This window comes from Labrus mixtus, chromosome 14 (genome assembly GCF_963584025.1).
Source record: "Labrus mixtus chromosome 14, fLabMix1.1, whole genome shotgun sequence".
Lineage (NCBI taxonomy): Eukaryota > Metazoa > Chordata > Actinopteri > Labriformes > Labridae > Labrus > Labrus mixtus.
Genome location: NC_083625.1, coordinates 21,320,024 through 21,335,536, shown reverse-complemented (window position 1 = coordinate 21,335,536; position 15,513 = coordinate 21,320,024). Strand labels below are relative to the sequence as shown.

The 15,513-nt window shown below is 42.3% G+C and overlaps 7 non-coding genes across 7 annotated transcripts; all 7 read right to left on the bottom strand.

The window, feature by feature from the left end:
- Positions 1 to 7,006: 7,006 nt before the first annotated feature.
- Positions 7,007 to 7,088, bottom strand: trnas-gcu (transfer RNA serine (anticodon GCU)). The gene has a single exon. It is a non-coding gene; the product is annotated as a tRNA-Ser (tRNA).
- A 1,416-nt stretch (positions 7,089 to 8,504) lies between these two features.
- trnas-gcu (transfer RNA serine (anticodon GCU)) lies at positions 8,505 to 8,586 on the bottom strand. The gene has a single exon. It is a non-coding gene; the product is annotated as a tRNA-Ser (tRNA).
- An 888-nt stretch (positions 8,587 to 9,474) lies between these two features.
- trnas-gcu (transfer RNA serine (anticodon GCU)) lies at positions 9,475 to 9,556 on the bottom strand. The gene has a single exon. It is a non-coding gene; the product is annotated as a tRNA-Ser (tRNA).
- A 1,709-nt stretch (positions 9,557 to 11,265) lies between these two features.
- Positions 11,266 to 11,347, bottom strand: trnas-gcu (transfer RNA serine (anticodon GCU)). The gene has a single exon. It is a non-coding gene; the product is annotated as a tRNA-Ser (tRNA).
- Positions 11,348 to 12,235: 888 nt separating this feature from the next.
- trnas-gcu (transfer RNA serine (anticodon GCU)) lies at positions 12,236 to 12,317 on the bottom strand. The gene has a single exon. It is a non-coding gene; the product is annotated as a tRNA-Ser (tRNA).
- A 1,709-nt stretch (positions 12,318 to 14,026) lies between these two features.
- On the bottom strand, positions 14,027 to 14,108 carry trnas-gcu (transfer RNA serine (anticodon GCU)). The gene has a single exon. It is a non-coding gene; the product is annotated as a tRNA-Ser (tRNA).
- Positions 14,109 to 14,996: 888 nt separating this feature from the next.
- Positions 14,997 to 15,078, bottom strand: trnas-gcu (transfer RNA serine (anticodon GCU)). The gene has a single exon. It is a non-coding gene; the product is annotated as a tRNA-Ser (tRNA).
- Between the last annotated feature and the right edge of the window lie 435 nt (positions 15,079 to 15,513).

Here is a 15,513-nt window from a genome sequence, read left to right as displayed (position 1 = left end):
TCTGAGACTGTTTTGATGTGGTTTTGGTGGATGGGGGGTGGGGGATGGGTGGCTTGATGTGGTCTTGGAAGACCACATCAAACCACATGTTTTTTTATGATGTAAAAACAGGCTTTTTTGCCAGTCATGTGTATGTGACTTCTTATGTTCCTATATGTCATACCCAATGTCAATACAGATTCATGTTTCAACGGGTGAAGTATCCCTTTAAGTTTACATCATGCCCCGTGAAAAAATATGTTTTCGTAGATCCTTTTTATTACTTCAGCAGCAACATCCCTGCATTACTTGAACCATTTGCTCTTTGGTGGGCTTGACAAACACACTGACATACCTGAAAACAGACACTGACATTTGTGCACAGTAAATTATTGTGCTTTTTCAAAGTTAAAAAATACAGCACTTAAAAATGTGCAACAATGTATGTATCAAATTTAAACATCTTAACTTTTAAAACAACTCCCAAGTGTACACTGTAACAATATAAATAACTTATTTCCTTTGAAGAACTTCTTTATATTATGTGATGGTCTGTCCAGATGCTCGACAGTACCAATTAACAACTTTTAAAACAACGACAATGCATGTATCAATTTTTTAAAGTTTAAAATAAACATCTTCTGTCTGAAAAACAATTGTCACACATCTGAACTTTTAAAATAACATCTTAACTTTTAAAACTATTTAAACACTGTAACCTATTGCTTTTGAAGATCTTCTTTCCATTCTGTGATGGTCTGTTCAGATGCTGGACAGTGCTTTTTCTTTTGGATTGACCACATAGTTTACAATCATACTGGTAGTCCTCTTTGCAGTGCCGCTTTTTTGGTAGCTCCCCTCTCGCTACACGCTGCTCGTCTTCAAGTGCCGCCTTTCGCTGTCTCCATTTTAGGTGACGATTCAAGTGCACTAGCAACTGATGTTATGTTGCTGTGGGTGTTGATGCAGGTGATGGTGGCATAGTGTACTGATGGTATGAGGGAAAATGGTAATATTGCTGAGAGGGAAGTGGAGGTGGTTGTGAGGCCCAGCTAGGATATGGGGCTGGAGGTGGGTGTCTGCTCATATTAAGGCCAGCAATGAGTCCCGGTCTATTCTTTTCTGTCTTCCATGCAGCCTTAAAAAATGTATATCACAAAATGTTTTCTATTTCAGGAGAGCATAAATGCAAAGGATGTCACAAAACCAAATCCTCTTGGTAAAATGTAAATATGCTTAATAATGATCACAGTTCGATTAGCCATGTACCATTTTTAAGGTAATTATAGGAATTCAAAATGTATCTCACCAAGCAGACACTGATGTGTTGTTAATGGTAACAAGAATCAAGTTGGTCTGGTCCTGTATCATCAGGCTGTCTTCCAGCAGTTGTTTAATGTGACAGTATGTCTGCACAATGGACTGTGGAATGGGCAAGGTTTTACCCTTGCAGTCTTTTGGCCTATTTCTAGCTTGCTGGTACTCTTTAAAAAGCTTGAGGGAAACACACTCTGAAATCCTGTTGGAATCTGGTCTGTGGGCAGCCTGGCCATGGGTCATGAATAGTCTGCGAAGGAAAAGATGACGGAATAAACAATTTGACTATTAAAGTCTGCCTATCTAAATATTTTACTCAAGGCTCTAAATGCTGTGAGGATACATCTACAAGACTAATTAGAGACAATTATGATGTGTATGATTATGAGAAGGTCAGTTTACCTTTCTGCTGCTTGTTGACCAGGTGCAGAGCCACTACCTTTCCTGGAAGCCCTCCGTGGCCCAGGTAAGGTCTTCCTCTTGCATTTCAGGGTGTATTTGGAGGGAGACTTGTCCATGGAATGTAGATCTGAATATAGCTGCATGATCTCGGCTATCTCTGTGGTTGACAGAGCAGTAATAGTGCGGTTGAGGTTGACAAGGAACTCCGGCAGGTCATCAACAGCCTCCCATCCAGGATCACCTCTGGCATCACATCGGCTATCCTGAAAAAAACTTGTCAGTTTATAATAAAAATCACACAATAAAAGCCAGATGAAATGATCAGTCACCAGTCACATTACCTGAAATGAATTGTTGGGTCCTCCAGCTGCATTTTCAGCTGCATCAACACTTTGGGCTGGACTATCAGGACTGAGGGAGACACTGCTGGCATCAAAACTAGTATCCTTGGAATTTAAACAGTTATGAGAAAATGTTTTTAAATTGCCTCTGTGAAAAATTCATTAGTCTGTAAGCATGCAATACTAAAAACATTTGACTTTGAACCATAAAACAACTCATTCATCAAATGTACAAATCATGTATAATTTTAGTTTACGATAGTCAATTACCTGATATGAAGTGTGAGGTGACTGTGAGGAGGTGAAATGTCCAACTGGTCTTCACACTGGGAGGCTTCAAGTGGGCTCTCACCGAGAATGTCGGCTGCATCACTAATCGTGACATCAAGACACTCCTCCTCCTGAACAACGATTTGCAGGTCTGGCAGAATGACGCCGAGTTCACTGCTGTTTTGGGCCAAGCAGGTCTCCTCTGTCAGACTGAGCAAGCAAATACTCCACTGCGATATATTCATCTGCCATTAAGAAGTACAAAAAAAAACAATAGATTAGATTAGAATAAGCAAGTTTGTAATATAATTGGTGAAAAAAGAGATACACATTTATTTCTTGAATGATTACTCCTGCAGTAATTTACCAGGGGGAATAAATTCTGGCACGAGAGCACGACCAAGGACTCTGTTGCTGAGGTCATTTACATGGACATCAAGTGGATGTCGTAGATCCTCGTGTGTGTGATGTATCACTCAAATTCAAGGTTTCATGGGCTCGGTTCTTGTTCCACCTGCATCCACCCTCTAGCATGTACATCTGAGTGTGCATAGCATTGCTTCTCCATCCTTGAAAAAACAATCACATTTGAGGTTATGGAAATATAGGCTGCATTTATTGATTGGTGACATTTTATTATATATTAAATATAATAACGGAACTCAAGGTATAGTAGAAAATGATGTTCTTATGAATGTAATTTAATAGCAGAGCAGTAAAGGATATAAACCATACCAAATTTTTGTTATTTATACATACCTAGGATAAAGGTGCACTAGTGGCGATGAAAGCTTTCAAGAGAAGATGACCCTCTGCCACACTTAAATACATCGAGGACCTTGTCACCTTTTTGTAAACCTGAGCCGTGTTTGGTGTACAGTTCAACCCCTGGTGGATCCTGAATGCATTTAAGGTGTTTTTGTTGCACCTCCCACACACGTGTCATGCTCTCAGTGTTGATCAGGCGTAAACCTGTCAGTCAATTCCCACATGGATGTCAGCAATCCCTGAATCAAACTCCGAGTTTCCTCAACCCCACGAGTTCTTCTTCGGCAATGCTTAGCCAGTTCAGTAGAGCTGTTGTTGGCCAGAACTTGCGCCGCTGTAGGAGCATGACCAGCATGTTTTTTGGTCAGTTCTGACCTCTTGGCCTCCTTGAGACGACAGAAGTCATCCTGGTCCCATTCAAAGATACAACTTGACATCTTTGAGCAGAAAGTGCCATAGAGGGGATGATGTTCTGTTGTAAGACCAGTGGTAAATCGCCTCCATGAAGTGGAAAGTATCAAGTCTCACTTTTGTCTCCCGCGGTCGAAACCAGACAAGAACTTGGGGTGCACCTGTCCAAATGTGCAAGACATGAGTGTATGCATATTGTTAAAAATGCGTTATTACAATGATTTACAGCGAACCGAAGTCTCTAAATATGATGAGTGAGCCATTACCCTGAATAAAGAACCTCACTCAGACCATTTAAACTTTAGCATAATTTAAGTGTGATTAAGTTAGGCATGTTTGTGTAAGTTTTTACCTTTGTGTGTGTGTGTGTGTGTGTGTGTGTGTGTGTGTGTGTGTGTGTGTTACAAGTGATACATTACTATGAAGGTAGATATGTTGCAAAATGTGAGAGCTTGTAGAATGTGATGTGAGAGCTTGTAGAATGTGATGTGAGAACTTGAAGAAAAAAAAAGTGAACTTGTATGTGAAAATGTTTACTTAAAAATCCACTACTTTTCTCGCGTGAATCTGCACTGCTTGAGTTTTGCAACACATTTTGTGAGACGTCTGTAGCAAAACAAATTTGTACTTATAGAAATGCCCCCTCCCCCTCCCTCCTCCCCTCACTGTGTGTCTGCATGTGGGGGGAATTGGCCAATCAGAAGTACATTTCCAGTGAATGCAGTTTATATATTCACCACAATCACAAACTACAAGATAGTACAACACTTGCATTAACAGTATAAAAACTATAACGACTAAAGTTACTTTTAAGAAGAAACGATATAATTCGCAAGGGATTGTGGGATAGGTAGTCCCTTGACTCAGGACAAAAATTATGTACACAGTCGTGTATCTTTGCCTTTTTCTCAGTTTTTCCGAATTAAATGTACTATAGTCACGAGTATTGGGGTGGCTGGTTGTCTTTGTTTCAGTCACCAATCTCTTGATATAAGAATTTTGTGAAAAATCAATGGAGGATTCGAATGGGGAAATTTACTTCTGATTGACCAATTCCCCCCACACGCAGACACACAGCGAGGGGAGGAGGGAGGGGGGAGGGGGCATTTCTACAAGTACAAATTTGTTTTGCTACAGACATCTCGCAAAATGTGTTGCAAAACTCAAGCAGCGCAGAAAAGTAGTGGATTTTTTTATAAAAGTTTTTACATACAAGTTCACAGTCTACAAGCTCTCACATCACATTCTACAAGCTCTCACATCACACTCTACAAGCTCTCACATCACATTCTACAAGCTCTCACATCACATTCTACAAGCTCTCACATCACATTCTACAAGCTCTCATCACATTCTACAAGCTCTCATCACATTCTACAAGTTCTCACATCACATTCTACAAGTTCTCACATCACATTCTACAAGCTCACATCACATTCTACAAGCTCTCACATCACATTCTACAAGTTCTCACATCACATTCTACAAGTTCTCACATCACATTCTACAAGCTCTCATCACATTCTACAAGCTCACATCACATTCCACAAGTTCTCACATCACATTCTTCAAGCTCACATCACATTCCACAAGTTCTCACATCTCATTCTACAAGCTCTCATCACATTCTACAAGTTCTCACATCACATTCTACAAGTTCTCACATCACATTCTACAAGCTCTCATCACATTCTACAAGCTCACATCACATTCCACAAGTTCTCACATCACATTCTACAAGCTCACATCACATTCCACAAGTTCTCACATCTCATTCTACAAGCTCTCATCACATTCTACAAGCTCTCACATCACATTCTACAAGCTCTCATCACATTCTACAAGCTCTCACATTTTGCAACATATCTACCTTCATACTTTACTACACAAACATTATGAAAGTCACAAACCTGTTTCAGCAATCTTGGTCAACATAAATGACGTCTGGTTCTGGCTCTCCAGCATCGTGGTAACGCGTGACGATGCTCTGGCACAAGTCTTCGAGGCCAGCTCCCTCACCAGTGGTTAGCACACAGTTCAGCACCTGGCCACATTCATTACTGATGTTTGTCATCCACGTAGCTGTGTCTGCAATGCCACCAGCCAGTTTCTTTGTAATCTATTTGAAATAAATAAAACAAACAAAAAGGAAGATAACAATAGTCAAGTTTGATCAATGACGATCTGTAAATGTGAAAATTATAGATTTTTTGGGGGACAAAATTAGCTTGTACCTTTTTTGTGGAGTCCAGCTTTAAAATCCTGCCATATGTTGATGTAATGACACCCTTCATCTCACCCAGATGACCCAGGATCTCATTGGCATGGACCGTTTCAAACCACTGAGCAAGAGGTAGAGGACAAAAAGGTGGTGGCTGTCGATAGACTGCTTCCTCGCATTGGGTCAAGGCACTCCTCTTTTTGTGAAGCTCACAGTCAGTCAGGTATTCGATGGCGCGTCTTGCCCATTCCTCACTGTGAACCAGTGCTTGCTGCAGGTAACTGGAGCTGTTCCCTGCAGTTCGTGGTTTGAGCATGGTCACACACTTCCTGTCAAGAGCCAGCTGTGTGGTGAGGACAGCAGGGAACTTGTTTCGATGAGCAGGATCCAACTGACTCAATACTTCATTACTGCAAGGACAGACTGGGATCATGCACTTGCTGCATCGTGGATAATCACCACCAACCTAAAAATATCTACAATCAAGCTCAATGACTTCCCATACCTTTCAATAGATCCCAGAGTGGTGCATCTTGGTGTTGCACTGATGACACTTCAGTGAAATACCCCACATACCCCACGTATGTGGGGTGCCCAAATAATCATCCACTGCCTAAAGTAATCCATGGGATGGGGTGGTGCAGTTGTTAGCTTTGGTGGATTGGGTGGATGGAACCAGTTTTGGGAAAACTGTTGCCTCAGCTGTCCTGTGGGATCGTAGAGACACTGAGCAACCCATTCTCGGTCAGCTGACTTGATGACCTGCATGAATTGTTTTGAGAGAAAACTCACCCAATTTACCTCCAGTGGCCTCAGGTAGACACCATTTTGAGATGTGGCAAGAGGAGGAGGTAGAGGTTGCCAGGGTGGAGGTGGAGAAGGCCGTCGCGGTGGTCGAGGATGTTTTTCTGGCACTTGAGAAGGCTGTTGTTGTGCTTGAGGATGTTTTTGTGACGGAAGAGAAGTTTGTTGTTGTGGTGGAGGCAAAATGTTGTGGTGCATCATGGCCTTCTTAAATATGTTGGATCAGCCCTACTGCACCATTAACCTTTTTTCCATACTGTTCACAAACTTCCTGCATGAAAGTAAGACAAATGTTAAGAAAATTGTTTGAAACTAATGAACTCACTACAAAGTGCGCACTTTATCTGCCCTTGATTCTGAATGCTTGAGGTGCTCTGTAACGTGGGGTCTGTCTGCTGCTTCCCTGTGCTCTGTATAGAGGGGTTCCCAGTGAAAATCTTGCTGTAACTTTACATTTTTTTCCGTATCTAAGCAAAGAAACATTCCAACATGACGACGAGGATGGGATTCGAACCCACGCGTGCAGAGCACAATGGATTAGCAGTCCATCGCCTTAACCACTCGGCCACCTCGTCACCCAAAACTGATGTCAGGACAAGGTGTTATCATAAGAAGATGATCATGCGGAATCTAACCTGCGTTGATGCAGTGCCAGGAAACCATGTTCACAGGGGAATTAGCACAAATGGTAGACCCATGCAAGAGGTAGTTGGATCGATGCCCACATTCTCCACAAGACTCTACTTTAGACCTTGAGCCAAGGTCATCCCTAGTCCAAATGTTGATAAGAAGGATTAAAGATGTTGTCAAACAAATATCCAACACGACGACGAGGATGGGATTCGAACCCACGCATGCAGAGCACAATGGATTAGCAGTCTATCCTTAGCATCTTACGTTTGCATCATCCCCAGTGAAAATCTTGTCATAAGTTAACATTTTGCTTTATCTAACCTGTGTTTCTGTGGTGCCAGTAAGCAGTGTTCAAAGGGGAATTAGCTCAAATGTTAGAGTGCTTGCTTAAAATGCGAGAGGTAGTGGGATCAATGCCCACATTCTCCACAAGGTTCTCATTTACATCATTCCCAGTGAAAATCTTGTTGTAACTTTACATTTTTTTCCATATCCAAGCAAACAAATATTCCAACACGACGACGAGGATGGGATTCGAACCCACGCATGCAGAGCACAATGGATTAGCAGTCTATCCTTAGCATCTTACGTTTGCATCATCCCCAGTGAAAATCTTGTCATAAGTTAACATTTTGCTTTATCTAACCTGTGTTTCTGTGGTGCCGGTACGCAATGTTCAAAGGGGAATTAGCTCAAATGGTAGAGCGCTTGCTTAGCATGCGAGAGGTAGTGGGATCAATGCCCACATTCTCCACAAGGTTCTCCTTTGCATCTTAAGTTTACATCATTCCCAGTGAAAATCTTGTCATAACTTAACATTTTGCCTCATCTAACCTGTATTTCTGCGGTGCAGATAAGAAGCCTTCAAAAGGGGAATTAGCTCAAATGGTAGAGCGCTTGCTTAGCATGCGAGAGGTAGTGGTATCAATGCCCGCATTCTCCACAAGGTTCTTGTTTACATCATTCCCAGTGAAAATCTTGTTGTAACATCACATTTTTTTCCATATCTAAGCAAAGAAACATTCCAACACAACGACGAGGATGGGATTCGAACCCACGCGTGTAGAGCACAATGGATTAGCAGTCTATCCTTAGCATCTTACGTTTGCATCATCCCCAGTGAAAATCTTGTCATAACTTAACATTTTGCTTTATCTAACCTGTGTTTCTGTGGTGCCGGTAAGCAGTGTTCAAAGGGGAATTAGCTCAAATGGTAGAGCGCTTGCTTAGCATGCGAGAGGTAGTGGGATCAATGCCCATATTTTCCACAAGGTTCTCGTTTACATCATTCCCAGTGAAAATTTTGTTGTAACTTTACATTTTTTTCCATATCTAAGCAAAGAAACATTCCAACATGACGACGAGGATGGGATTCGAACCCACGCGTGCAGAGCACAATGGATTAGCAGTCCATCGCCTTAACCACTCGGCCACCTCGTCACCCAAAACTGATATCAGGACAAGACGAAAGACAGTGTTATCATAACAAGATGATCATGCGGAATCTAACCTGCGTTGATGCAGTGCCAGGAAGCCATGTTCACAGGGGAATTAGCACAAATGGTAGACCCATGCAAGAGGTAGTTGGATCGATGCCCACATTCTCCACAAGACTCTACTTTAGACCTTGAGCCAAGGTCATCCGCAGTCCAAATATTGATAAGTAGGGTTAAAGATGTTGTCAAACAAATATCCAGCACGATGACGAGGATGGGATTCGAACCCACGCATGCAGAGCACAATGGATTAGCAGTCTATCCTTAGCATCTTACGTTTGCATCATCCCCAGTGAAAATCTTGTCATAACTTAACATTTTGCTTTATCTAACCTGTGTTTCTGCCGTGCCGGTAAGCAGTGTTCAAAGGGGAATTAGCTCAAATGGTAGAGCGCTTGCTTAGCATGCGAGAGGTAGTGGGATCAATGCCCATATTCTCCACAAGGTTCTCATTTACATCATTTCCAGTGAAAATCTTGATGTAACTTTACATTTTTTTCCATATCTAAGCAAAGAAACATTCCAACACGACAACGAGGATGGGATTCGAACCCACGCGTGCGGAGCACAATGGATTAGCAGTCTATCCTTAGCATCTTACGTTTGCATCATCCCCAGTGAAAATCTTGTCATAAGTTAACATTTTGCTTTATCTAACCTGTGTTTCTGTGGTGCCGGTAAGCAATGTTCAAAGGGGAATTAGCTCAAATGGTAGAGCGCTTGCTTAGCATGCGAGAGGTAGTGGGATCAATGTTTACATCATTCCCAGTGAAAATCTTGTTGTAACATCACATTTTTTTCCATATCTAAGCAAAGAAACATTCCAACACAACGACGAGGATGGGATTCGAACCCACGCGTGCAGAGCACAATGGATTAGCAGTCCATCGCCTTAACCACTCGGCCACCTCGTCACCCAAAACTGATATCAGGACAAGACGAAAGACAGTGTTATCATAAGAAGATGATCATGCGGAATCTAACCTGCGTTGATGCAGTGCCAGGAAGCCATGTTCACAGGGGAATTAGCACAAATGGTAGACCCATGCAAGATGTAGTTGGATCGATGCCCACATTCTCCACAAGACTCTACTTTAGACCTTGAGCCAAGGTCATCCCCAGTCCAAATGTTGATAAGTAGGGTTAAAGATGTTGTCAAACAAATATCCAACACGACAACGAGGATGGGATTCGAACCCACGCGTGCAGAGCACAATGGATTAGCAGTCTATCCTTAGCATCTTAAGTTTACATCATTCCCAGTGAAAATCTTGTCATAACTTAACATTTTGCCTCATCTAACCTGTGTTTCTGCGGTGCAGATAAGAAGTCTTCAAAGGGGAATTAGCTCAAATGTTAGAGCGCTTGCTTAGCATGCAGGAGGTAGTAGGATCAATGCCCATATTTTCCACAAGGTTCTCATTTACATCATTCCCAGTAAAAATCTTGTTGTAACTTTACATTTTTTTCCATATCTAAGCAAAGAAACATTCCAACACGATGACGAGGATGGGATTCGATCCCACGCATGCAGAGCACAATGGATTAGCAGTCTATCCTCAGCATCTTACGTTTGCATCATCCCCAGTGAAAATCTTGTCATAAGTTAACATTTTGCTTTATCTAACCTGTGTTTCTGTGGTGCCGGTAAGCAATGTTCAAAGGGGAATTAGCTCAAATGGTAGAGCGCTTGCTTAGCATGCGAGAGGTAGTGGGATCAATGTTTACATCATTCCCAGTGAAAATCTTGTTGTAACTTTACATTTTTTTCCATATCTAAGCAAAGAAACATTCCAACACGACGACGAGGATGGGATTCGAACCCACGCGTGCAGAGCACAATGGATTAGCAGTCTATCCTCAGCATCTTACGTTTGCATCATCCCCAGTGAAAATCTTGTCATAAGTTAACATTTTGCTTTATCTAACCTGTGTTTCTGTGGTGCTGGTAAGCAATGTTCAAAGGGGAATTAGCTCAAATGGTAGAGCGCTTGTTTAGCATGCGAGAGGTAGTGGGATCAATGCCCACATTCTCCACAAGGTTCTCCTTTGCATCTTAAGTTTACATCATTCCCAGTGAAAATCTTGTCATAACTTTACCTGTGTTTCTGCGGTGCAGATAAGAAGTCTTCGAAGGGGAATTAGCTCAAATGGTAGAGCGCTTGCTTAGCATGCGAGAGGTAGTGGTATCAATGCCCGCATTCTCCACAAGGTTCTTGTTTACATCATTCCCAGTGAAAATCTTGTTGTAACATCACATTTTTTTCCATATCTAAGCAAAGAAACATTCCAACACAACGACGAGGATGGGATTCGAACCCACGCGTGCAGAGCACAATGGATTAGCAGTCTATCCTTAGCATCTTACGTTTGCATCATCCCCAGTGAAAATCTTGTCATAACTTAACATTTTGCTTTATCTAACCTGTGTTTCTGTGGTGCCGGTAAGCAGTGTTCAAAGGGGAATTAGCTCAAATGGTAGAGCGCTTGCTTAGCATGCGAGAGGTAGTGGGATCAATGCCCATATTTTCCACAAGGTTCTCGTTTACATCATTCCCAGTGAAAATTTTGTTGTAACTTTACATTTTTTTCCATATCTAAGCAAAGAAACATTCCAACATGACGACGAGGATGGGATTCGAACCCACGCGTGCAGAGCACAATGGATTAGCAGTCCATCGCCTTAACCACTCGGCCACCTCGTCACCCAAAACTGATATCAGGACAAGACGAAAGACAGTGTTATCATAACAAGATGATCATGCGGAATCTAACCTGCGTTGATGCAGTGCCAGGAAGCCATGTTCACAGGGGAATTAGCACAAATGGTAGACCCATGCAAGAGGTAGTTGGATCGATGCCCACATTCTCCACAAGACTCTACTTTAGACCTTGAGCCAAGGTCATCCGCAGTCCAAATATTGATAAGTAGGGTTAAAGATGTTGTCAAACAAATATCCAGCACGATGACGAGGATGGGATTCGAACCCACGCATGCAGAGCACAATGGATTAGCAGTCTATCCTTAGCATCTTACGTTTGCATCATCCCCAGTGAAAATCTTGTCATAACTTAACATTTTGCTTTATCTAACCTGTGTTTCTGCCGTGCCGGTAAGCAGTGTTCAAAGGGGAATTAGCTCAAATGGTAGAGCGCTTGCTTAGCATGCGAGAGGTAGTGGGATCAATGCCCATATTCTCCACAAGGTTCTCATTTACATCATTTCCAGTGAAAATCTTGATGTAACTTTACATTTTTTTCCATATCTAAGCAAAGAAACATTCCAACACGACAACGAGGATGGGATTCGAACCCACGCGTGCGGAGCACAATGGATTAGCAGTCTATCCTTAGCATCTTACGTTTGCATCATCCCCAGTGAAAATCTTGTCATAAGTTAACATTTTGCTTTATCTAACCTGTGTTTCTGTGGTGCCGGTAAGCAATGTTCAAAGGGGAATTAGCTCAAATGGTAGAGCGCTTGCTTAGCATGCGAGAGGTAGTGGGATCAATGTTTACATCATTCCCAGTGAAAATCTTGTTGTAACATCACATTTTTTTCCATATCTAAGCAAAGAAACATTCCAACACAACGACGAGGATGGGATTCGAACCCACGCGTGCAGAGCACAATGGATTAGCAGTCCATCGCCTTAACCACTCGGCCACCTCGTCACCCAAAACTGATATCAGGACAAGACGAAAGACAGTGTTATCATAAGAAGATGATCATGCGGAATCTAACCTGCGTTGATGCAGTGCCAGGAAGCCATGTTCACAGGGGAATTAGCACAAATGGTAGACCCATGCAAGATGTAGTTGGATCGATGCCCACATTCTCCACAAGACTCTACTTTAGACCTTGAGCCAAGGTCATCCCCAGTCCAAATGTTGATAAGTAGGGTTAAAGATGTTGTCAAACAAATATCCAACACGACAACGAGGATGGGATTCGAACCCACGCGTGCAGAGCACAATGGATTAGCAGTCTATCCTTAGCATCTTAAGTTTACATCATTCCCAGTGAAAATCTTGTCATAACTTAACATTTTGCCTCATCTAACCTGTGTTTCTGCGGTGCAGATAAGAAGTCTTCAAAGGGGAATTAGCTCAAATGTTAGAGCGCTTGCTTAGCATGCAGGAGGTAGTAGGATCAATGCCCATATTTTCCACAAGGTTCTCATTTACATCATTCCCAGTAAAAATCTTGTTGTAACTTTACATTTTTTTCCATATCTAAGCAAAGAAACATTCCAACACGATGACGAGGATGGGATTCGATCCCACGCATGCAGAGCACAATGGATTAGCAGTCTATCCTCAGCATCTTACGTTTGCATCATCCCCAGTGAAAATCTTGTCATAAGTTAACATTTTGCTTTATCTAACCTGTGTTTCTGTGGTGCCGGTAAGCAATGTTCAAAGGGGAATTAGCTCAAATGGTAGAGCGCTTGCTTAGCATGCGAGAGGTAGTGGGATCAATGTTTACATCATTCCCAGTGAAAATCTTGTTGTAACTTTACATTTTTTTCCATATCTAAGCAAAGAAACATTCCAACACGACGACGAGGATGGGATTCGAACCCACGCGTGCAGAGCACAATGGATTAGCAGTCTATCCTCAGCATCTTACGTTTGCATCATCCCCAGTGAAAATCTTGTCATAAGTTAACATTTTGCTTTATCTAACCTGTGTTTCTGTGGTGCTGGTAAGCAATGTTCAAAGGGGAATTAGCTCAAATGGTAGAGCGCTTGTTTAGCATGCGAGAGGTAGTGGGATCAATGCCCACATTCTCCACAAGGTTCTCCTTTGCATCTTAAGTTTACATCATTCCCAGTGAAAATCTTGTCATAACTTTACCTGTGTTTCTGCGGTGCAGATAAGAAGTCTTCGAAGGGGAATTAGCTCAAATGGTAGAGCGCTTGCTTAGCATGCGAGAGGTAGTGGTATCAATGCCCGCATTCTCCACAAGGTTCTTGTTTACATCATTCCCAGTGAAAATCTTGTTGTAACATCACATTTTTTTCCATATCTAAGCAAAGAAACATTCCAACACAACGACGAGGATGGGATTCGAACCCACGCGTGCAGAGCACAATGGATTAGCAGTCTATCCTTAGCATCTTACGTTTGCATCATCCCCAGTGAAAATCTTGTCATAACTTAACATTTTGCTTTATCTAACCTGTGTTTCTGTGGTGCCGGTAAGCAGTGTTCAAAGGGGAATTAGCTCAAATGGTAGAGCGCTTGCTTAGCATGCGAGAGGTAGTGGGATCAATGCCCATATTTTCCACAAGGTTCTCGTTTACATCATTCCCAGTGAAAATTTTGTTGTAACTTTACATTTTTTTCCATATCTAAGCAAAGAAACATTCCAACATGACGACGAGGATGGGATTCGAACCCACGCGTGCAGAGCACAATGGATTAGCAGTCCATCGCCTTAACCACTCGGCCACCTCGTCACCCAAAACTGATATCAGGACAAGACGAAAGACAGTGTTATCATAACAAGATGATCATGCGGAATCTAACCTGCGTTGATGCAGTGCCAGGAAGCCATGTTCACAGGGGAATTAGCACAAATGGTAGACCCATGCAAGAGGTAGTTGGATCGATGCCCACATTCTCCACAAGACTCTACTTTAGACCTTGAGCCAAGGTCATCCGCAGTCCAAATGTTGATAAGTAGGGTTAAAGATGTTGTCAAACAAATATCCAACACGATGACGAGGATGGGATTCAAACCCACGCATGCAGAGCACAATGGATTAGCAGTCTATCCTTAGCATCTTACGTTTGCATCATCCCCAGTGAAAATCTTGTCATAACTTAACATTTTGCTTTATCTAACCTGTGTTTCTGCCGTGCCGGTAAGCAGTGTTCAAAGGGGAATTAGCTCAAATGGTAGAGTGCTTGCTTAGCATGCGAGAGGTAGTGGGATCAATGCCCATATTCTCCACAAGGTTCTCATTTACATCATTTCCAGTGAAAATCTTGATGTAACTTTACATTTTTTTCCATATCTAAGCAAAGAAACATTCCAACACGACAACGAGGATGGGATTCGAACCCACGCGTGCGGAGCACAATGGATTAGCAGTCTATCCTTAGCATCTTACGTTTGCATCATCCCCAGTGAAAATCTTGTCATAAGTTAACATTTTGCTTTATCTAACCTGTGTTTCTGTGGTGCCGGTAAGCAATGTTCAAAGGGGAATTAGCTCAAATGGTAGAGCGCTTGCTTAGCATGCGAGAGGTAGTGGGATCAATGTTTACATCATTCCCAGTGAAAATCTTGTTGTAACATCACATTTTTTTCCATATCTAAGCAAAGAAACATTCCAACACAACGACGAGGATGGGATTCGAACCCACGCGTGCAGAGCACAATGGATTAGCAGTCCATCGCCTTAACCACTCGGCCACCTCGTCACCCAAAACTGATATCAGGACAAGACGAAAGACAGTGTTATCATAAGAAGATGATCATGCGGAATCTAACCTGCGTTGATGCAGTGCCAGGAAGCCATGTTCACAGGGGAATTAGCACAAATGGTAGACCCATGCAAGATGTAGTTGGATCGATGCCCACATTCTCCACAAGACTCTACTTTAGACCTTGAGCCAAGGTCATCCCCAGTCCAAATGTTGATAAGTAGGGTTAAAGATGTTGTCAAACAAATATCCAACACGACAACGAGGATGGGATTCGAACCCACGCGTGCAGAGCACAATGGATTAGCAGTCTATCCTTAGCATCTTAAGTTTACATCATTCCCAGTGAAAATCTTGTCATAACTTAACATTTTGCCTCATCTAACCTGTGTTTCTGCGGTGCAGATAAGAAGTCTTCAAAGGGGAATTAGC